The sequence below is a fragment of the Ascaphus truei genome, chromosome 1 (assembly GCF_040206685.1).
Source record: "Ascaphus truei isolate aAscTru1 chromosome 1, aAscTru1.hap1, whole genome shotgun sequence".
Lineage (NCBI taxonomy): Eukaryota > Metazoa > Chordata > Amphibia > Anura > Ascaphidae > Ascaphus > Ascaphus truei.
Genome location: NC_134483.1, coordinates 135,401,115 through 135,417,190, shown reverse-complemented (window position 1 = coordinate 135,417,190; position 16,076 = coordinate 135,401,115). Strand labels below are relative to the sequence as shown.

Sequence of the window (16,076 nt, the reverse complement as noted above, 5' to 3'; positions counted from 1 at the left end):
ATGACAAATGACAGCATTTCGTGTAATGCATCATTTAACCGTCCCCTCTCTTCCCTGAAAAAGGAGCCGTGGAAAATACGGAGTATGAATACACACTTCAATCTCTTTAATGATGCTAATGGGAAATGTTATTTTGTTATTTTGAGACTGCAGATGATAAACCCACGTCCTTCTGATAAAGTCCTCCAACATTGAACCATGTCCTAACACTCACAGATAAATAATGTATATAGATAATGTAGGAGCACTTCTCTTGTCTCCTGTTGAAGACAATGAATGGGAGAACACATAAAATCAACTGTAACATTAAAAAAGGGAGATTTAGGGCAAAGTGCTTTTATCTGCTTTTAGATGCAATATTATTGTACAGGGCAGATTGCTCATTTTCAGAAAAAGGGGCCCGATTTCTCCCGGAGTATACAGCTGGTTGATTTAATGATTTAACATCACCACATGAAAGAAATCTTAACAATCTAACAATTTTAACAATCTATAGGTAAAAACCATATACTAATCCATGCATAAGAACTGTAGCCATGTGTAAAATTGGTGTACAGATCTCTCTCATGCTGGCAGTAATCCTGGTAAGAAGGCAGGGTTGCCAGTAACTATCATGGAGGTTTGCCCTCACACCCTGGTGAAGTGTCATATGTAGCAAAGGAAGTGACAGCATGCTTTGTGTCGACTGTTAGTGACACAGAGGTGGGTCTTTCTGGAGTCTATATATTACACAACACTGCCTAAAGTTAGCTGTTCTAAGAATTGTCTAAGGAGTGGGAGAAGTGTGAGGTTCAAGGTTAAGCTCTGCTGGTCAGAGTGGCACGTGACAATCTAATACACACTGTGTCCAGGGACCTGGCACAGCTGGTGATCTCCCTAAGGGGAGAGGTGGGAGAGCAACTCAATTAAGAGAGAAGAGGAACCTTTTGCATGGAGTACCTCATCGAAATGTGCGGCTGAGTGTCGGCCGCTATGATGGGCAGTCTGCCACGAGACATGCAATTAAAGATGCCCTGGTTCAACATATCCTTCATGTGTGAGTCTGGAGTTATTCCACAAGAAGATTCACCTAGGAGTTCCCCGTCAGATACTCCTCTCTGCTGCCGTAGGGATCCTGATGGGGTGGAGGCGCTGTATCAAATGTGAGTAGGACTCAGCACACTACCTTTAGACGCCTGTCATGGTGATATTCTCCACTACCAACCAGCGGGAGAGTCAGGAGTCCTGTTGCCAGCAGGTGCACCACAACACACATACATGTAATTGGGAGCAGATTACACCCACAGGGGCCAATATGAGATTGGGTGGGGGTCTGACCGTTACATTTTTGGAGGCGCTGCTGAGATCACCTATCAACAGGACAGGCTTTTGCTAGGCACACAGGGAAACAGGAGAGTGTATGCTGCCAGTCAGTGCTGTGGATGGGACGGGACCTAGGGGTAGTCACGAAAGGTCTGGACGACTCGCAAAGCACACCCTAGGGCCTTGAATGGAGTAAAGTGGGTCTGGAGACAGGGCTATAGCTGTTCAGGTCACCTTGAGGCAGCTAGTCGTAGGATGCCTGAAGGGATAGTCTGGTTAACATGGGTCAGGAATTCCTGAGAGGATCTGCGTTTGTGATAGCCAACAGTAGGTTGACGCCCCAAGTACTGCATGGGAGAAGCCAGAGTACTCTAGCCTGTAACCAGACCACTTAGCGCAGAGCACATACTGGAGGAAGGCAGATACAGCATACAGTGAGAGAGTGAGCCTAGCCTGAGGTAGTGCATACATGAGTCAGACATACATGAGATACATGTAGAGTGGTGCACTGGCATTCTTTATTGCATTGAAATGGCGGCTACCAAGCAGAGAGGAGCACCATGTGTGATAGCAGTTATCAAGTACAGATGGCGACCGCAAGTAGTGAAGTTCCACGCAGTGCGGAGAGTCTAAGATGGCGGCCAGCGCCTGATGGAGAGAGCACACGTGGTGTGTGTACCACAGAAGAACAGACTACCGAAGTGACTTTGGCTAGTTTGCTATGTGGTGACGCTAAAGCAGTGGCTGCGCCGTTTTTGACCTGCCTAGGATCCCGGGGTGCTGCCCTGGATGAGAGTGTTGAGGACATTGCTATTATGTGCGGAGAGAATAGAGAATCTGATTGCCAGGTGGTGATCACTACACAAACTACCTCAGCTGCTTATGTGAATGGCCGTGCAATCCAAAATGACAGTTCCCGCTTCCCGGGGAGACCACGTGGGCCGAGTGAAGAGATTTTTGCAAATCATGCTATTGCAAGGAGTTGGCCGGGATTGGCGCAAAATGGAGAACCCCATCCTGTTGGGGGAAGTGGCGCGAAAGCTGTGGCCGCGCCCTCATGAACTGTGACCAGCTCAGAGCCAATTCTGGGTCATCAAGTGAACCTGTGGGACCCTCCCTTAATATCTACCAGGGGGAGGGGTCCCTGTATCTGCCAATTGCGAATCGAGTTGGCTGAGGGAGGAGCTGGATGTACGCTTCCTGCCCCTCAGTTGACAGGAGCTGGTGAACAGGCGAGACCATTGTGTAAAGTGTCTCCCTTAACCAGTATGACTAAGAATGAGATGGACATTGCATCTCAATGTCCCCTATTCGTTGCCAGGAGGCTTCCTGGTAGTAAAGGCGCGTAACAAAGAAACTTTGTGGTGCCTGTGCATGCAATGCAGGTTGCCCGGCGGAGAAGCCAGCACCACGCAAGGTGTCCCCAATGTGGCATACATTATTTGTGGGCCGTGCAGCCCTTTGTGCCTGGGCATGCTGCGGAGGCGGAGGAGAGACATCCAAGCTGACGGCTGGAGCCTCGCCCAAAGTAAAGACGGAGAAAGCCGATCCCAGAGAATGGGGATCCCTGTTAATGATCGCTACTGAAAAGAAAGAAATTGGGGCCTGCAACCGCAGCGAGAACCTGGAACCTCACTGTCGGTCCCCTCCGGAAGTACCACTACCAGCGTCGGGTCTGCCTCATTGGACGAAGAGCAAGCAAGCCTGACATCGGTGGTGATGCGCCTACCGGCGGGCCACTACAGCGGTGCTGAAAAAGAACCAGCACTTACCTGTACTGCTGAGGAGCCGAGTCCCAGAGTCCGCGATTACCGGCACTGCTGTCCCTGGAGCGGAAGAGTCCTACGGCCATGGCGACTCCCATCGTGAGAGAAGAGGACCCCATCTCAAGCCGACGGAGCGGTAAGGCACCTTCTTACCCTCCACAGGCTCCGATGAAGGCGGCGAAGAAGGAAGGCCCAGCCAAGGCCCAAGCGGAGCAGCGGGAGGAACCATAACTTCCGGCGGCGGATGACGTTCTGGAGAAAGAAGTTCCGGTGGGGAACGCAACCCAAGATGGCGGCGCCTCGTCCCGCGAGATCGATGATGTCACTTGCGGTGGACACAGTTGAACCGGCTGGAAGATGGCCGCGCCCTCGCGACCGCCGTGCTGTACCAGGTCGTCTGTAGGTGATAAGAGCAAGAGTTGGCAGGCCATGCGGAAGCCTGGGAACCAGGAGATGGGTGAGCCTGATCTGCTCAACCCTGGCACCGGCCGAGATATTGCCAAACTGCGGATAGTAATACCGCATCGCTAGCACACGTTCCCTTTTGCCCTGCCCCCGGCAATAGCTCAAACCCCTGTCCCTGTCACCTCCTCATCCGGGTCCCTATTGAGCCAAGGGTGGTCTGGGGAGTCCCGGGATACCTCTGAGGAACAGACTGGGTCAAATCTGGACTGGGGGGAATGTTTTACCTCCGATGAGGGATCAGGGAGGGAATTGATTGCTTCTGGGGTGTCTTCGAGAACGAATTCTATTGATTACAATACCAATGTGAGGGGTAGGCCAAAACGCCTTGGGTCAGCCTCTAGGTCCACAGGGACATCAGGAGTTTCTTCTATGAGGCCTGCTTGGATCGTACGTGATTCATACTAATAAGGAGCGATATAGTTGATAATTGGTGGGATATAGGTGAGTACTCCGATGAGGAATGCCTAGAGGAGTTAAGGAAGAGATGGTATGATATTCAAAAGGGCATTGTTACTCCCCGAGGGTCTTCTATATTATATGACGTGGTTTCTCCTGAAGAGCCATTGTCGTGGGTACTGCCAGGCAGGGCAGGCAATAAAAAGCTTATTCACATCAGCAGGGCTGAGAGAGCGATAGTTGCCAGGTACAAAAGGTCCCATGGTCTTGAATATCTGTATGTACCTGAACCTCTCATGCTGGAGATAGAGGATAAAAGGGATGCATGGCTGAGGGAGACTGTTGAGGATTACATTATGTCTAAATCTTGTCATGCACCATACAAGATAGAGGAGAGGATATGTTATCTTATGAGGGTATGGAGTGTTGGGCACAATATTTTTATGCATAAGATGGAGTATAGGCCAGAGAATGGGCCGCCCAGATCTTACAGTATCACAGTGCAGGATGCTAATGGGAGGGAGGTGAAGAAACCTGACCCTAGGCATTATTACTAGATTAATTCTCCTATGGAGTGGTTCTATGTGCTGCTGTGACCGAACTGGCCTATGTAATTATGTTCATGCAGAGAAAAATATATGCGTTTTGTAATAATGTATATTGTTATGTGTTGCAGTGCTACCCGAAGGAAGGTTCCGCAAATTTAGGTCCCAGTCGGGTGTTGGGTTCCACCAGGGGGAGATTGTAGCCATGTCTAAAATTGGTGTACAGATCTCTCTCATGCTGGCAGTAATCCTAGTAAGAAGGCAGGGTTGCCAGTAACTATCATGGATGTTTGCCCTCACACCCTGGTGAAGTGTCATATGTAGCAAAGTAAGTGACAGCATGCTTTGTGTCCACTGTTAGTGACACAGAGGTGGGTCTTTCTGGAGTCTATATATACACAGCACTGCCTAAAATTAGTTGTTCTAAGAGTTGTCTAAGGAGTGTGAAAAGTGTGAGGTTCAAGGTTAAGCTCTGCTGGTCAGAGTGGCACGTGACAATCTAATACACACTGTGTCCAGGGACCTGGCACAGCTGGTGATCTTCCTAAGGGGAGAGGTGGGAGAGCAACTCAATTAAGAGAGAAGAGGAACGTTCTACATGGAGTACCTCATCGAAATGTGCGGCTGAGTGTCGGCAGCTATGATGGGCAGTCTGCCACGTAACATGCCCTGGTTCAAGATATCCTTGTGTGAGTCTGGAGTTATTCCACAAGAAGATTCACCTAGGAGTTCCCCATCAGATACTCCTCCCTGCTGCCGTAGGGATCCTGATGGGGTGGAGGCGCTGTACCAAATGTGAGTAGGACTCAGCACACTACCTCAGACGCCTGTCATGGTGATATTCCCCATTACCAACCAGCGGGAGAGTCAGGAGTCCTGTTGCCAGCAGGTGCACCACAACACACATACATGTAATTGGGAGCAGATTACACCCACAGGGGCCAATATGAGATTGGGTAGGGGTCTGACCGTTACATAACAAAATAATAACTAAATGTTTCAGGACTTGATTGTAAAACTGCTCAATCTATGGCATCAGAATTTAACAGCAGCTTTTGTCTATCCTTAATCATTAGACTGCATTTAATAAAGAAGGTTTTGGTTCGGTAAATAAAGTGTTTGCAAACCATTGCTCTGCATTTGACGCAGAGGAGCCAAGTTCAACTTTTGTGTGGTCATTTTTTTAAAGAAATAAGTTATTAATAAAATATTAATTTCAACGTGTATTTTTCCAAGACTTATCAAACAAGCGAGCACATACATGTGAGGTGTATCTCTATGTATCTTTGCTTATCTGTTTAATATGCCAGAGTGTGTTAAGAACAAAGTGACACACATCTTGTGATATCCCAGTGAAGGATGAGAGACCGGTGTGTGCACAGTTGTTAGTAAAATGCAGCATGTACTTTGTACTGAATGTACAGTACAATTTGTGTTCACATCTCCCATGCTATCAAGAATGGTTCTGCAATTCCAGTCCGATTAAATTACTTCTCCTTAAATTATGAAGCCCTGAAATGTTATAGTTTGCAATAAGGCTGCTAATTGCTCAGTTGATTAAATTGCCTTATAATACCTCTACATATCAACAGTGCAGGGTTCTAATGTAGATGAATGTTAAAAGTTCAAAGTCATTAGTGGTGAAAATCAACACACAAATACATTTGGGAGACCTGGCAAGATCTGAATATGTGATTATTGCTCTGTGATCTGTGAGAATTAGAAGCTCTAGCTAAGAGTGTACATATACAAATGTAGCAAGCGTTACTTTTTTCCCCCATCCCCTGTTAACATGGGTTAAAGCAAAAATAACGGGGAAAATAACACGAGCTAAAGAAATAAAATGCGTTTCAATTGTTTTTCTTTTTATAAAGCCACTATATTTATTGCTTTAAATATTATTGTAGCGCTAACATGAGTGGTGGGGTCTGCTACAGCAGCGGTGCGCAAACTGGGGGGCGCGCCCCCCCTGGGGGGGCGCAAGATTGTTTAGGGGGGGCGCAGGAAGCAGCGACAATTTTGCCAGGAGCAGATGAAAAAAAGCCGTCTGCAGCTGCAATTTTTCTTTTGGCCATTAGGTGGCGCTGTGCTATACAGCAGCATCTCCCTGCTTCCTGCATCAGCGTGTGTGACACGGGGAGAGGGGGTGAGTGAGACTGGCACATGGGGGAGTGAGACTGGCACATGGGGGAGTGAGACTGGCACATGGGGGAGTGAGACTGGCACATGGGGGAGTGAGACTGGCACATGGGTGAGTGAGACTGGCACATGGGGGAGTGAGACTGGCACATGGGGGAGTGAGACTGGCACATGGGGGAGTGAGACTGGCACATGGGGGAGTGAGACTGGCACATGGGGGAGTGAGACTGGGACATGGGGGGGGGAGTGAGACTGGGACATGGGGGGGGGGAGTGAGACTGGGACATGGGGGGGGAGACTGGGACATGGGGGGGAGTGAGACTGGGACATGGGGGGGAGACTGGGACATGGGGGGTTGAAACTGGGACATGGGGGGGTGAGACTGGGACATGGGGGGGTGAGACTGGGACATGGGGGGGTGAGACTGGGACATGGGGGGGTAAGACTGGGACATGGGGGGGTGAGACTGGGACATGGGGGGAGGGAGACTGGGACATGGGGGGGGGACTGGGACATGGGGGGGGAGACTGGGACATGGGGGGGTGAGACTGGCACATGGGGGGGAGACTGGCACATGGGGGAGTGAGACTGGGACATGGGGGAGTGAGACTGGGACATGGGGGAGTGAGACTGGGACATGGGGGAGTGAGACTGGGACATGTGGGAGTGAGACTGGGACATGGGGGAGTGAGACTGGGACATGGGGGAGTGAGACTGGGACATGGGGGAGTGAGACTGGGACATGGGGGGGTGACACTGTGACATGGGGGGGTGACACTGGAACATGGGGGGGGTGAGACTGGGACATGGGGGGGTGAGACTGGGACATGGGAGGCTTAGACTGGGACATGGGGAGAGGTGGGGAGTGAGACTGGGACATGGGGGGTGAGACTGGGACATGGGGGGTGGGAGTGTGAGACTGGGACATGGGGAGGGAGTGTGAGACTGGGACATGGGGAGGGAGTGTGAGACTGGGACATGGGGAGGGAGTGTGAGACTGGGACATGGGGAGGGAGTGTGAGACTGGATCATGGGGAGGGAGTGTGAGACTGGGACATGGGGGAGTGAGTGTGAGACTGGGGCATGGGGAGGGTGTGAGTGACATGAGGGGGTGAGAGTGTGTGATGGGGAGGGGGGTGAGAGTGCGTTTGACATGGGGAGGGGGGTGAAAGAGCTACATGGGGATGGGGATGAGAGAGACACTGGCAGGAGGGGGAGTGTGAGAGAGACACCGGGCGGAGGGAGAAACAATAGCTGGTTGGAGAGTGCAAGAGAGACACTGGGGGGAGGGAGAGGCAATGGCTGGAAGGAGAGTGAGAGACACTAGAGGAGGGAGAAAGAGAGAGACACATAGGGGGAGGGAAAGAGATTGGGGGGAGACACTGAGGGGAGGGATAGAGAGGGACTGGAGGGGAGTGAGAAATACAGGGAGTTGGAGAGACTGGAAGAGGAGTGTGAGACTGGAAGAGGGGAGAGAGTGAGAGACAATGGGGGAGGGAGAAAGAGACACACTGGGGGGAGGGAAAGAGAGTGGGGGGGAGTGAGGGGGAGACACTGAGGGGAGGAATAGAGAGGGACTGAGAAATATAGGGAGAGGGAGAGACTGGAAGAGGGGAGAGAGGTCCTGAGAGGTTCTAATGTGGCGGGAAGAGAGAGATTAATAATACTGCAGAAATGGGGATGCTATTAGACAAATATCATAATAGTTATGTAATTTGTGTTATAAATACTTTTTTTGTAGACGCGTGGCGGGGGCGTTAAAAAGCTGGTTCGCCCTCAATGGCTGAACCAGCTCACGTGCACTGACGTCATGTGATTTTGATTACGTCAGGCAGGGGGGGCCCGAGAAATTTCATGGATGAAAAGGGGGGCTCGGCATAAAAAGTTTGCTCACCCCTGTGCTACAGTACACCTGTATCCCTACCCTCATTGGAATGTATGTCAACATATACTCTATTGTAAATACTGCAGCACATTCACTTCTAGCATTCAAGATACTGTATGTTCTACATGTCGTTACACTGTTTTTAAGCTTTTACTTAAATCCTAAGATTACAAAATGCTGTTCCAATAATATTTTATCGTTATTGGTCATGCCACTAAAAACTTAAGGAGGTGTTGTAAACATAATCACGTACACAGGGAAAGGGAAGGGGGGAGAACCCTTGCAACAACTTAGAACATAGTGTAGATGGTGGTGCTACAATCAGGGGGGTAGATTGGGTACATGAACTATAAGATAAATATATCCCCACTAGTGAAAGCACTCTGATCCCAAAGTCTAAGTGAAATAAATTAATATATTAAAAGTGTAGAAACTTTATTGGAGCTGTGATCAACAATAAAAAAAAACGGGTACACATAAGGCAGCACACAATTAACATATAAGTGTATGCAGGGTTTACACCCAAAGTAGTAACTAAAAAACTAGAAAGCGAATGTTTTTGATTGATACAATAAAGTTTGCTATTCAGGTCTAATACCACAGGTCTGTAGCGTCCAGAGTCCTAACTACATAATCGTGCACTCATGGGTTAATGCCAAACTAACCATTTAGACTTATCTAATATACTTTCAAAGAGGATTGGCACTTAAACTTAGAAATACATAGGAACTCTGATCTGTGCATATTGCATTCTAAAGTTCACATACCATTCACACTTACGACTCATTATCCTATTTACGTCTGTGTTGCTGGCTACTGTGTCAACTTGACACTTTAGTTACCTTTTCAACCACAAATACTTTCCTCTGTACTGATTACTTACTCGCAGCGGTGCACAATGTACGAAGCGCGCCCCCAGGGGGGGCACTGGATTTTTTTGGGGGGGGGGCGCGGGTGGTTGCAGAGGCCCCGCGTTCTTCCCCGAGGCATTTAAATTAAATGCCGGGGATTGCGTAAGGCCTCTGCTACTCACTTACCATGGTTCAGACGCGTTGCTGTGACGCATCGCTATGGCAACGCGGCGGCAAGCGGAGTGACGTCACACATCCGTCTCCATGGCAACGGAATCACGTGACACCACGTATGTCTCGGCTTGAAAAAAAATCTTGCATTGGAAAATGCTGGCAGGCATACTCTAACTTTTGTAAGTCCATGAACAGTTAAAAGGAAAGAGGAAGGTAAAGGTGTGATGGCCTTCACACCTCTACATAGGAGGCAACAGCTTTTTTCTTTCTTTCATTTTTTCGTGTCCAAGTTGGCCGGTGACAGACTCTGTAAGGGCATTTAATGTAATGTTAACCACAGTTAACTCAATGTAAATATTAATAGCAAAGCTGTACTAACTAAAGAAAATAACAAAGTTAATGTAGAGGTATCTTAACGTCACGGTAAAAGACAAGCATTTTAAAGAATGGATGTAAGGAAAAATGGTATTCAAACTATATCCAAATGGACAGCCAGCATAATAATACCCTACTCCCGAAGCTCAGTTAATGTTAATGCCAATTAGCAATATTACATTATTAAAGACAAAACACTATGTTATTTAGTCATACTTGAACCTGCTATTACTCTCATCCAGACATTGAAATCGGGCAAAAGCAATAGACAAAGCCCTATTTAATCTTCTGGATGGGAGTAAAGCCAGGTTTAGGTATGACTTAAATAACATAGTATTTTGTCCCTGCGTTATTCCCCTTTTCTCTACTCTCCTCCTTAAAAGCCATATTTCAGCGAGGGGCTGTGAGTAAGGTCAAGAGATAAATAATGTCCTGTTATTTCAAGATAATAGTGTCATTCTAAAATAATATGAAGTTAACCTAATGCTTTTGAACTCTAGTATGGCTGTTATTTTTGCATATCATTTATTTTGTGAGTATGCCGTTAACCACAGGGGTTATGTGCCCAAATTATGAAGGGCCAGAGTCAGTAATTCACAGCACTAAACCTTTCTGTATTAGCTGGGGTTACACTGTTTTCTCCGTGCCATCTTCTTAGCCCTCTGTAGACATGCGATTTCCTCCAGAAACAGGGAGTAGGGACCTACTGTACTTAATTATATTATTGTTTAAAAGTGGAACACCTGGTTACCTTATGTATAGTAGATTATATACTGAAAATAACCTTAATAATGTTTGGTACCCAAACTAACACAAAAACAGTGCTCAATAATCTTTAGCTTTTCATTTTATCCACATCTAATCTGGTAGCAATTTTGATATTTTTTAATGGTTACCTCGATAAGGAGTAGGAGATTTTTGTTTGTTTTGTGTTTTGCAATTTGGCACAAGGAAAATATCATGCATGTATTATTTTTGGATCCATTACAACTGTATAAAATTAGGAACAGATTTACTAAGCGGTTACATAACACACCACCAGTTTATGCCAATTTACTAAACTAAAGTTGTTAGACAAAATGATAAATGAAAATATAGGCCCGTATTTACTAAGCAGTGATTTGCAACAAGATACCTCCCAGCACTGGAAGACACCTTACATCCCATTGACTTGAATGGGCTAGCGTCTTCCAGAAGAAGTATTCCGCAGAACACTGCATAATAAATATTGCCGATAGACCGTGATTCAGCACGTGTTATGCAGGGTATCCCACCCCGATCTGGAAACAGCTGCCATTGATTTGAATGGCCATGTTGCGTTGGCAATCTGGCAGCCTGGGTATTACAGCAGTCTTGGTGTGGAGGTGTCTCTGGACGCCCCAATACCATACCCTGCTGCTATTACTTTTCAGTTGTGTCTAACTCAAGGGAGTGTAGCCAAATTCAGCTATATAACATGATCCCGTTACTACTACTTCTTTGAGAGGATAAGAAACTAGTATTCTTTCATAAAGATAACTACTATGGCTCATCAAGAGCTGTGGCAGTGATCAACCACAAAGTGGCATCATGCTGTCAAGAGAGAGCCACTATGTGATTGTTAGCTCTCGTGCTTTTCTTGGAATAGAAATTGGGCACTGGAAGGGTTAAACCTCGTTTACAACAAGTTCATGAGACAATAGTGTCAGACTTTATATACACCAGATGTAGCCAGGCTTGTTTTTGTTTCTGGCGGGGGAAGCTGTGGGTTCCCAACTATGGCTTCTCCCAGCAGTGGGGAATCGTTACTGCGGTTGGTCCCATTGGGAAGTAATGGACATGCCACTGGATGCTGCTGCTGTCACTTTGACTGAAGCGGCTGCTTTCTGCTTTATAAACTGTGGCTTCAGCAAATGTAAGTCAGGTTACATCTGTACAATGCCAAAATACACTGGGCAACCTGAATATCTGAATACCCTGAACATCATGGAAAGATGTACTTTGGCCATGTTACAAAGTGCATAGTGTACTTGGTCTGTATCTGATAACTTTTGTCAACAGAAAATCAGATATGTACATGGCCACTTTCTCCCTCTTGTCAGGCTATTTTCCCTGGTGACAGATACTGTATATATGTCTATAGATGAGTGTGTGTTTTAATTTTCATGTATTTCTATATACAGTAAGTGAACTTTTCTTAGCTAATTACTGTACTCTAACAACTATGAAAGGTTAAGATAAATAACCGTCTTTCTGTAACTGCCCTCTCTTTTCAAGTTTCTCATCAGCTCAGATTCCCTGACTTTGTTTTAGTCTCCTTTGCCCATGCAGAGTCTTTGCTTGGTTGCTACTGTAGGTGTTTTGGAAGCTGCCTCCGAGCAACTGGACCCCATAGCAGCTATGGAGATGTGTCCTACAAAGCCCCTTCCACCTGTTTGTCTTCGGGTCTCTCGCAGACTGGCACTTCTTGCTTACCAAGCGTAGATGAGGAAGTCAAAGGACTTATTAAAGCACCACAAAAATGAAGTCATAAATTGATAGCTTATGTAGTGCTAATTTATATTTAGCTTTTAATTTATTTTTAAACTTATTTATTTTTCTCAGTTATAACCTGTTTGTTATTCATTGGCATTATCTGCTACCATTGAAAACTGTATAAAAAGGGGCAGTTCGCCCATCTTTCTGTAGTATTTTTATTTTGTCTAATGACACAATATAAACATACAGTATGAGTAAAAACACTTCCCTGAACTTTTGTATGGTTGATTGGTCATCCCAGTAAACACTGCTTTTTCTATTTGGGAACAATGAAACATCGACAGAACATACTGGCCGACATATAAAAGCTTTTTTCAAGGGTATTTAAGATGAAAATGCAAGAGTTTACTCAAACTTCTATTGCCTTACATTGGGATGAATTATTTTCAGGGAGACAGCAGAAAAATGATAAAGTTTCAGCTAAAAACCAGAGAGTCTCCCTCAATATCAGGCAGAGATACAGTAGTACAGTATGTATGCAACTCTAGTCCTGTTCTGGATGACCAAGTCTCCTCTCCATTAGCAAGGAAAACATGATGATTATAATCCAAAATTAGCTGTGATTATAGTTTGATATCTAAAGCATAGATTATTAGTGATTGTTTTATTATTTTTTTGTAGTGCAATGTTTTAGTAGTTATTAGTAATGAAGTGTAGATTCTCTGGCCCAGATTTACAAAAGGGGGCTTAGCTGTAGAATACCTTTACTCCCATTCAAATGAATGAATGGGGCATGTCAAAACTTTGCATCACATTGAGGTTCTAGGCCTCTGTAGGTGTGACACTTTTTAATGGGCCAACTACAGAGTTCTGTTCTTCTTTCATATAATAATGTGTGGGGAAAGAAATAGTATAAACAGCGCTCCTTGTGGGGAAATATAAATACGTGCAAATGAATACAACCAATTGTTAATAAAGTAGTGAATGGTGATAAATACTGTGCAAAAAAAGTGACAATGTTGACAAACAGTGAATATAATACTAATAATTATTGCAGCTCTAAAAAAAACCTTTTTCGGGAATAGTCTTTATTTTTCCCTCTCGATGCAGCAGTGATGGACGGTAGGGGAGCGCAAACACGTGGATTATATGTAAAAAAGAAATACATTTATTTTTATTTATTTATTTATAAAAATGTTTTACCAGGAAGTAATACATTGAGAGTTACCTCTCGTTTTCAAGTATGTCCTGGGCAGAGTAAAAATGACAAATAATACATGGTTACAAATACAGTTACATAAATGAACAGGGTATACATTATATACAATACATTGCAAAAAAGATATACATGTCAGAGAAAATAAAATTATCCACCCTCTAGGAAACAATTCTCCTTTGTTCAGTAAGCCAGCAAGACTTGGTCCCATATGGACTGAATTTTAATGCAAATGAGTTCCTTAATACACAAGTGTAGCCCTGTTTCCTAGTGAATATAGTCCGCTACCAATGCTGTATAACCTGTAGGCTCGCAGGGGCTGAGCCTCCGCCACGGGGAGCCTGGGGCACGCGTATGAATATGGACAACCTCTTACTTGGTGAAGCGCCTCCACCTGCGATTGCTCCCACCAGAGGGGGAGTGGTTCCTCGCAGGACAAATATATCACTCCACACACACAGCATGTAAAATAACCAATGACTTTACTATCGCAACCATAAGCTTCATATATAAATCAACAGGTGTCCCTCCCTAGAGGAGACACTAACTACTGCGTCTCGCAGGACGCTAGCCACCTCCATGGCATGCCGCGCCTGCGCGAGCATCCAACATGGCTGTGCCCTGATACTGCGCTCTGATACTGCGGAGCCTCCGGTATGCCGGAGCACTCCCTGCACTGCTGCAACCTTCCCTATCATCCCCACATAAAACATTAGGGTGAGTCTGGGGAGCCCGGCTACACAAGTAAAGAATATAGTTACTTATTCTCTTCTGTAAGAAGTGCCGCATTTCCCAATATTTGGGTCCAGTGCCCAGATTGCGACCATGCACTGCAGAGGTGAGATTCCCCCAACTCCAATTTGATCACAAAAATCTCTCTTGGTGAGTGTTACAGAGGTGGAACTAGAGGGGGAGGGAGGGCGAGCAGGGTCTCTACCCAGGGAGTAGCCGGACAGGGGGCACAGAAATCTCCTTTGGTGCGTATGTTGCGGCACTGCAATGATTGACCGGTCAGTCAGCACTGCTACCTGTGACAGTATGATCTGGCGTTGTGATCGGCTACAGGGCTGACCAGGTTATTTAGTGCAGCACTTTTCAGGGAAGGAACAGAGGTTGAGGGTGACAGATTCTGGGGGTAGGCCGAGAGTATGGGCCAGAGTAAGGTGGAGAACTGCAGGACTCTGCATGCCCGTCCTCATCAGGGGCAGGAAGTGGCTGTGGGGTGTGTGTGTGTGTAGGCATTCCAGGTGTCAGTGTGTGCATAAGTAAGTGTGCTGTGTGTGTAAGCAAGTATGTCTGTGGAGTGGGAGGTGTAGGGGGTTCAGCTGGAACATTGGTGCGCAAACTGGGGGGCGCGGGTGGTTTCCGAGGCCCCGCGCTCTTCCCCAAGGCATTTAAATAAGAGCCCGAAAAGCTGCACTCATTTTCATTACATGCCTGCATTTTATGTTTATATTGTAAGTGCTATTCCACCAGTTATTAGATAAAGTTGTTCTATTGTATACATTGGTGTGCACTATTATCTGATTTCTTTCTGCATTGCACAACACCTGACCCCTGCATACCCTGAGGGATATCTCCTTTTGGGAGGAAGATTAATCCATTGAGAATTAAGACACCACTGTCACAGTTTTGAAAAGGCTTTTATTGATTGGGAAGAAAGTGAGTGTAACTTCTAAAGACCCCTCCAGCCCACATCATTCAATCTGATTGTTACGCTTTTACACAATATTATTTATTTCTTTTTTTACATATAATCCATATAATAATGTGTACACAGAACTAAAAAAAAAGTTAATTTCTCATCTTTATGAAAACATATGATATTTTTGGTGTAATATTTATGCAATATATTTATTAAAAGAGTTATATATTACAATGTCATTACTATAATAACTATTATGTAGTTCTATGTTTTAAAGCAGATAAAACACTGAACTGAGAAATGTTAATTTCTCATCTTTATGAAAACATATGATATTTTTGGTGTAATATTTATGCAATATATTTATTAAAAGAGTTATATATTACAATGTCATTACTATAATAACTATTATGTAGTTCTATGTTTTAAAGCAGATAAAACACTGAACTGAGAAATGAGATTCAGAAATTCTCTCTCAAAAGGGAAAATAATGACTCTGAATTTGATACAATGAGCTGATGAGAAACGTGGTAAGGGTTCTTATTGACAGCTACAGTACCAAATTACAAGCTGGTGATAAACACAGCGCAAATAAGGAGGAAAATACAGTGATACTGCTGTGGTAAGATGCAGTGGCCTATTATTATGAATGCAGTCTTCTGCCATAAGACACATGCTGAAGCTGGAAGACACCTTACAGACCATTGATTTGAATTGTCTGTAAAGTGTATTCCAGAGCTGGAAGGGACCTTATTGCAGAAGTAAATTCATCATCAATATGACATTTTTGCCTTGATACATGCAGTAGACATAGTCAGAGATACTGTATTATTAAATAGCTGCCAATGCTGTAAAATCCC

General features: G+C 45.4%; 1 protein-coding gene across 1 annotated transcript in view; it reads left to right on the top strand.

Moving 5' to 3' along the window:
- MUSK (muscle associated receptor tyrosine kinase) overlaps positions 1-16,076 on the top strand; it is a 238,647-nt gene that overhangs the window by 32,423 nt on the left and 190,148 nt on the right. The window lies entirely within an intron of this gene.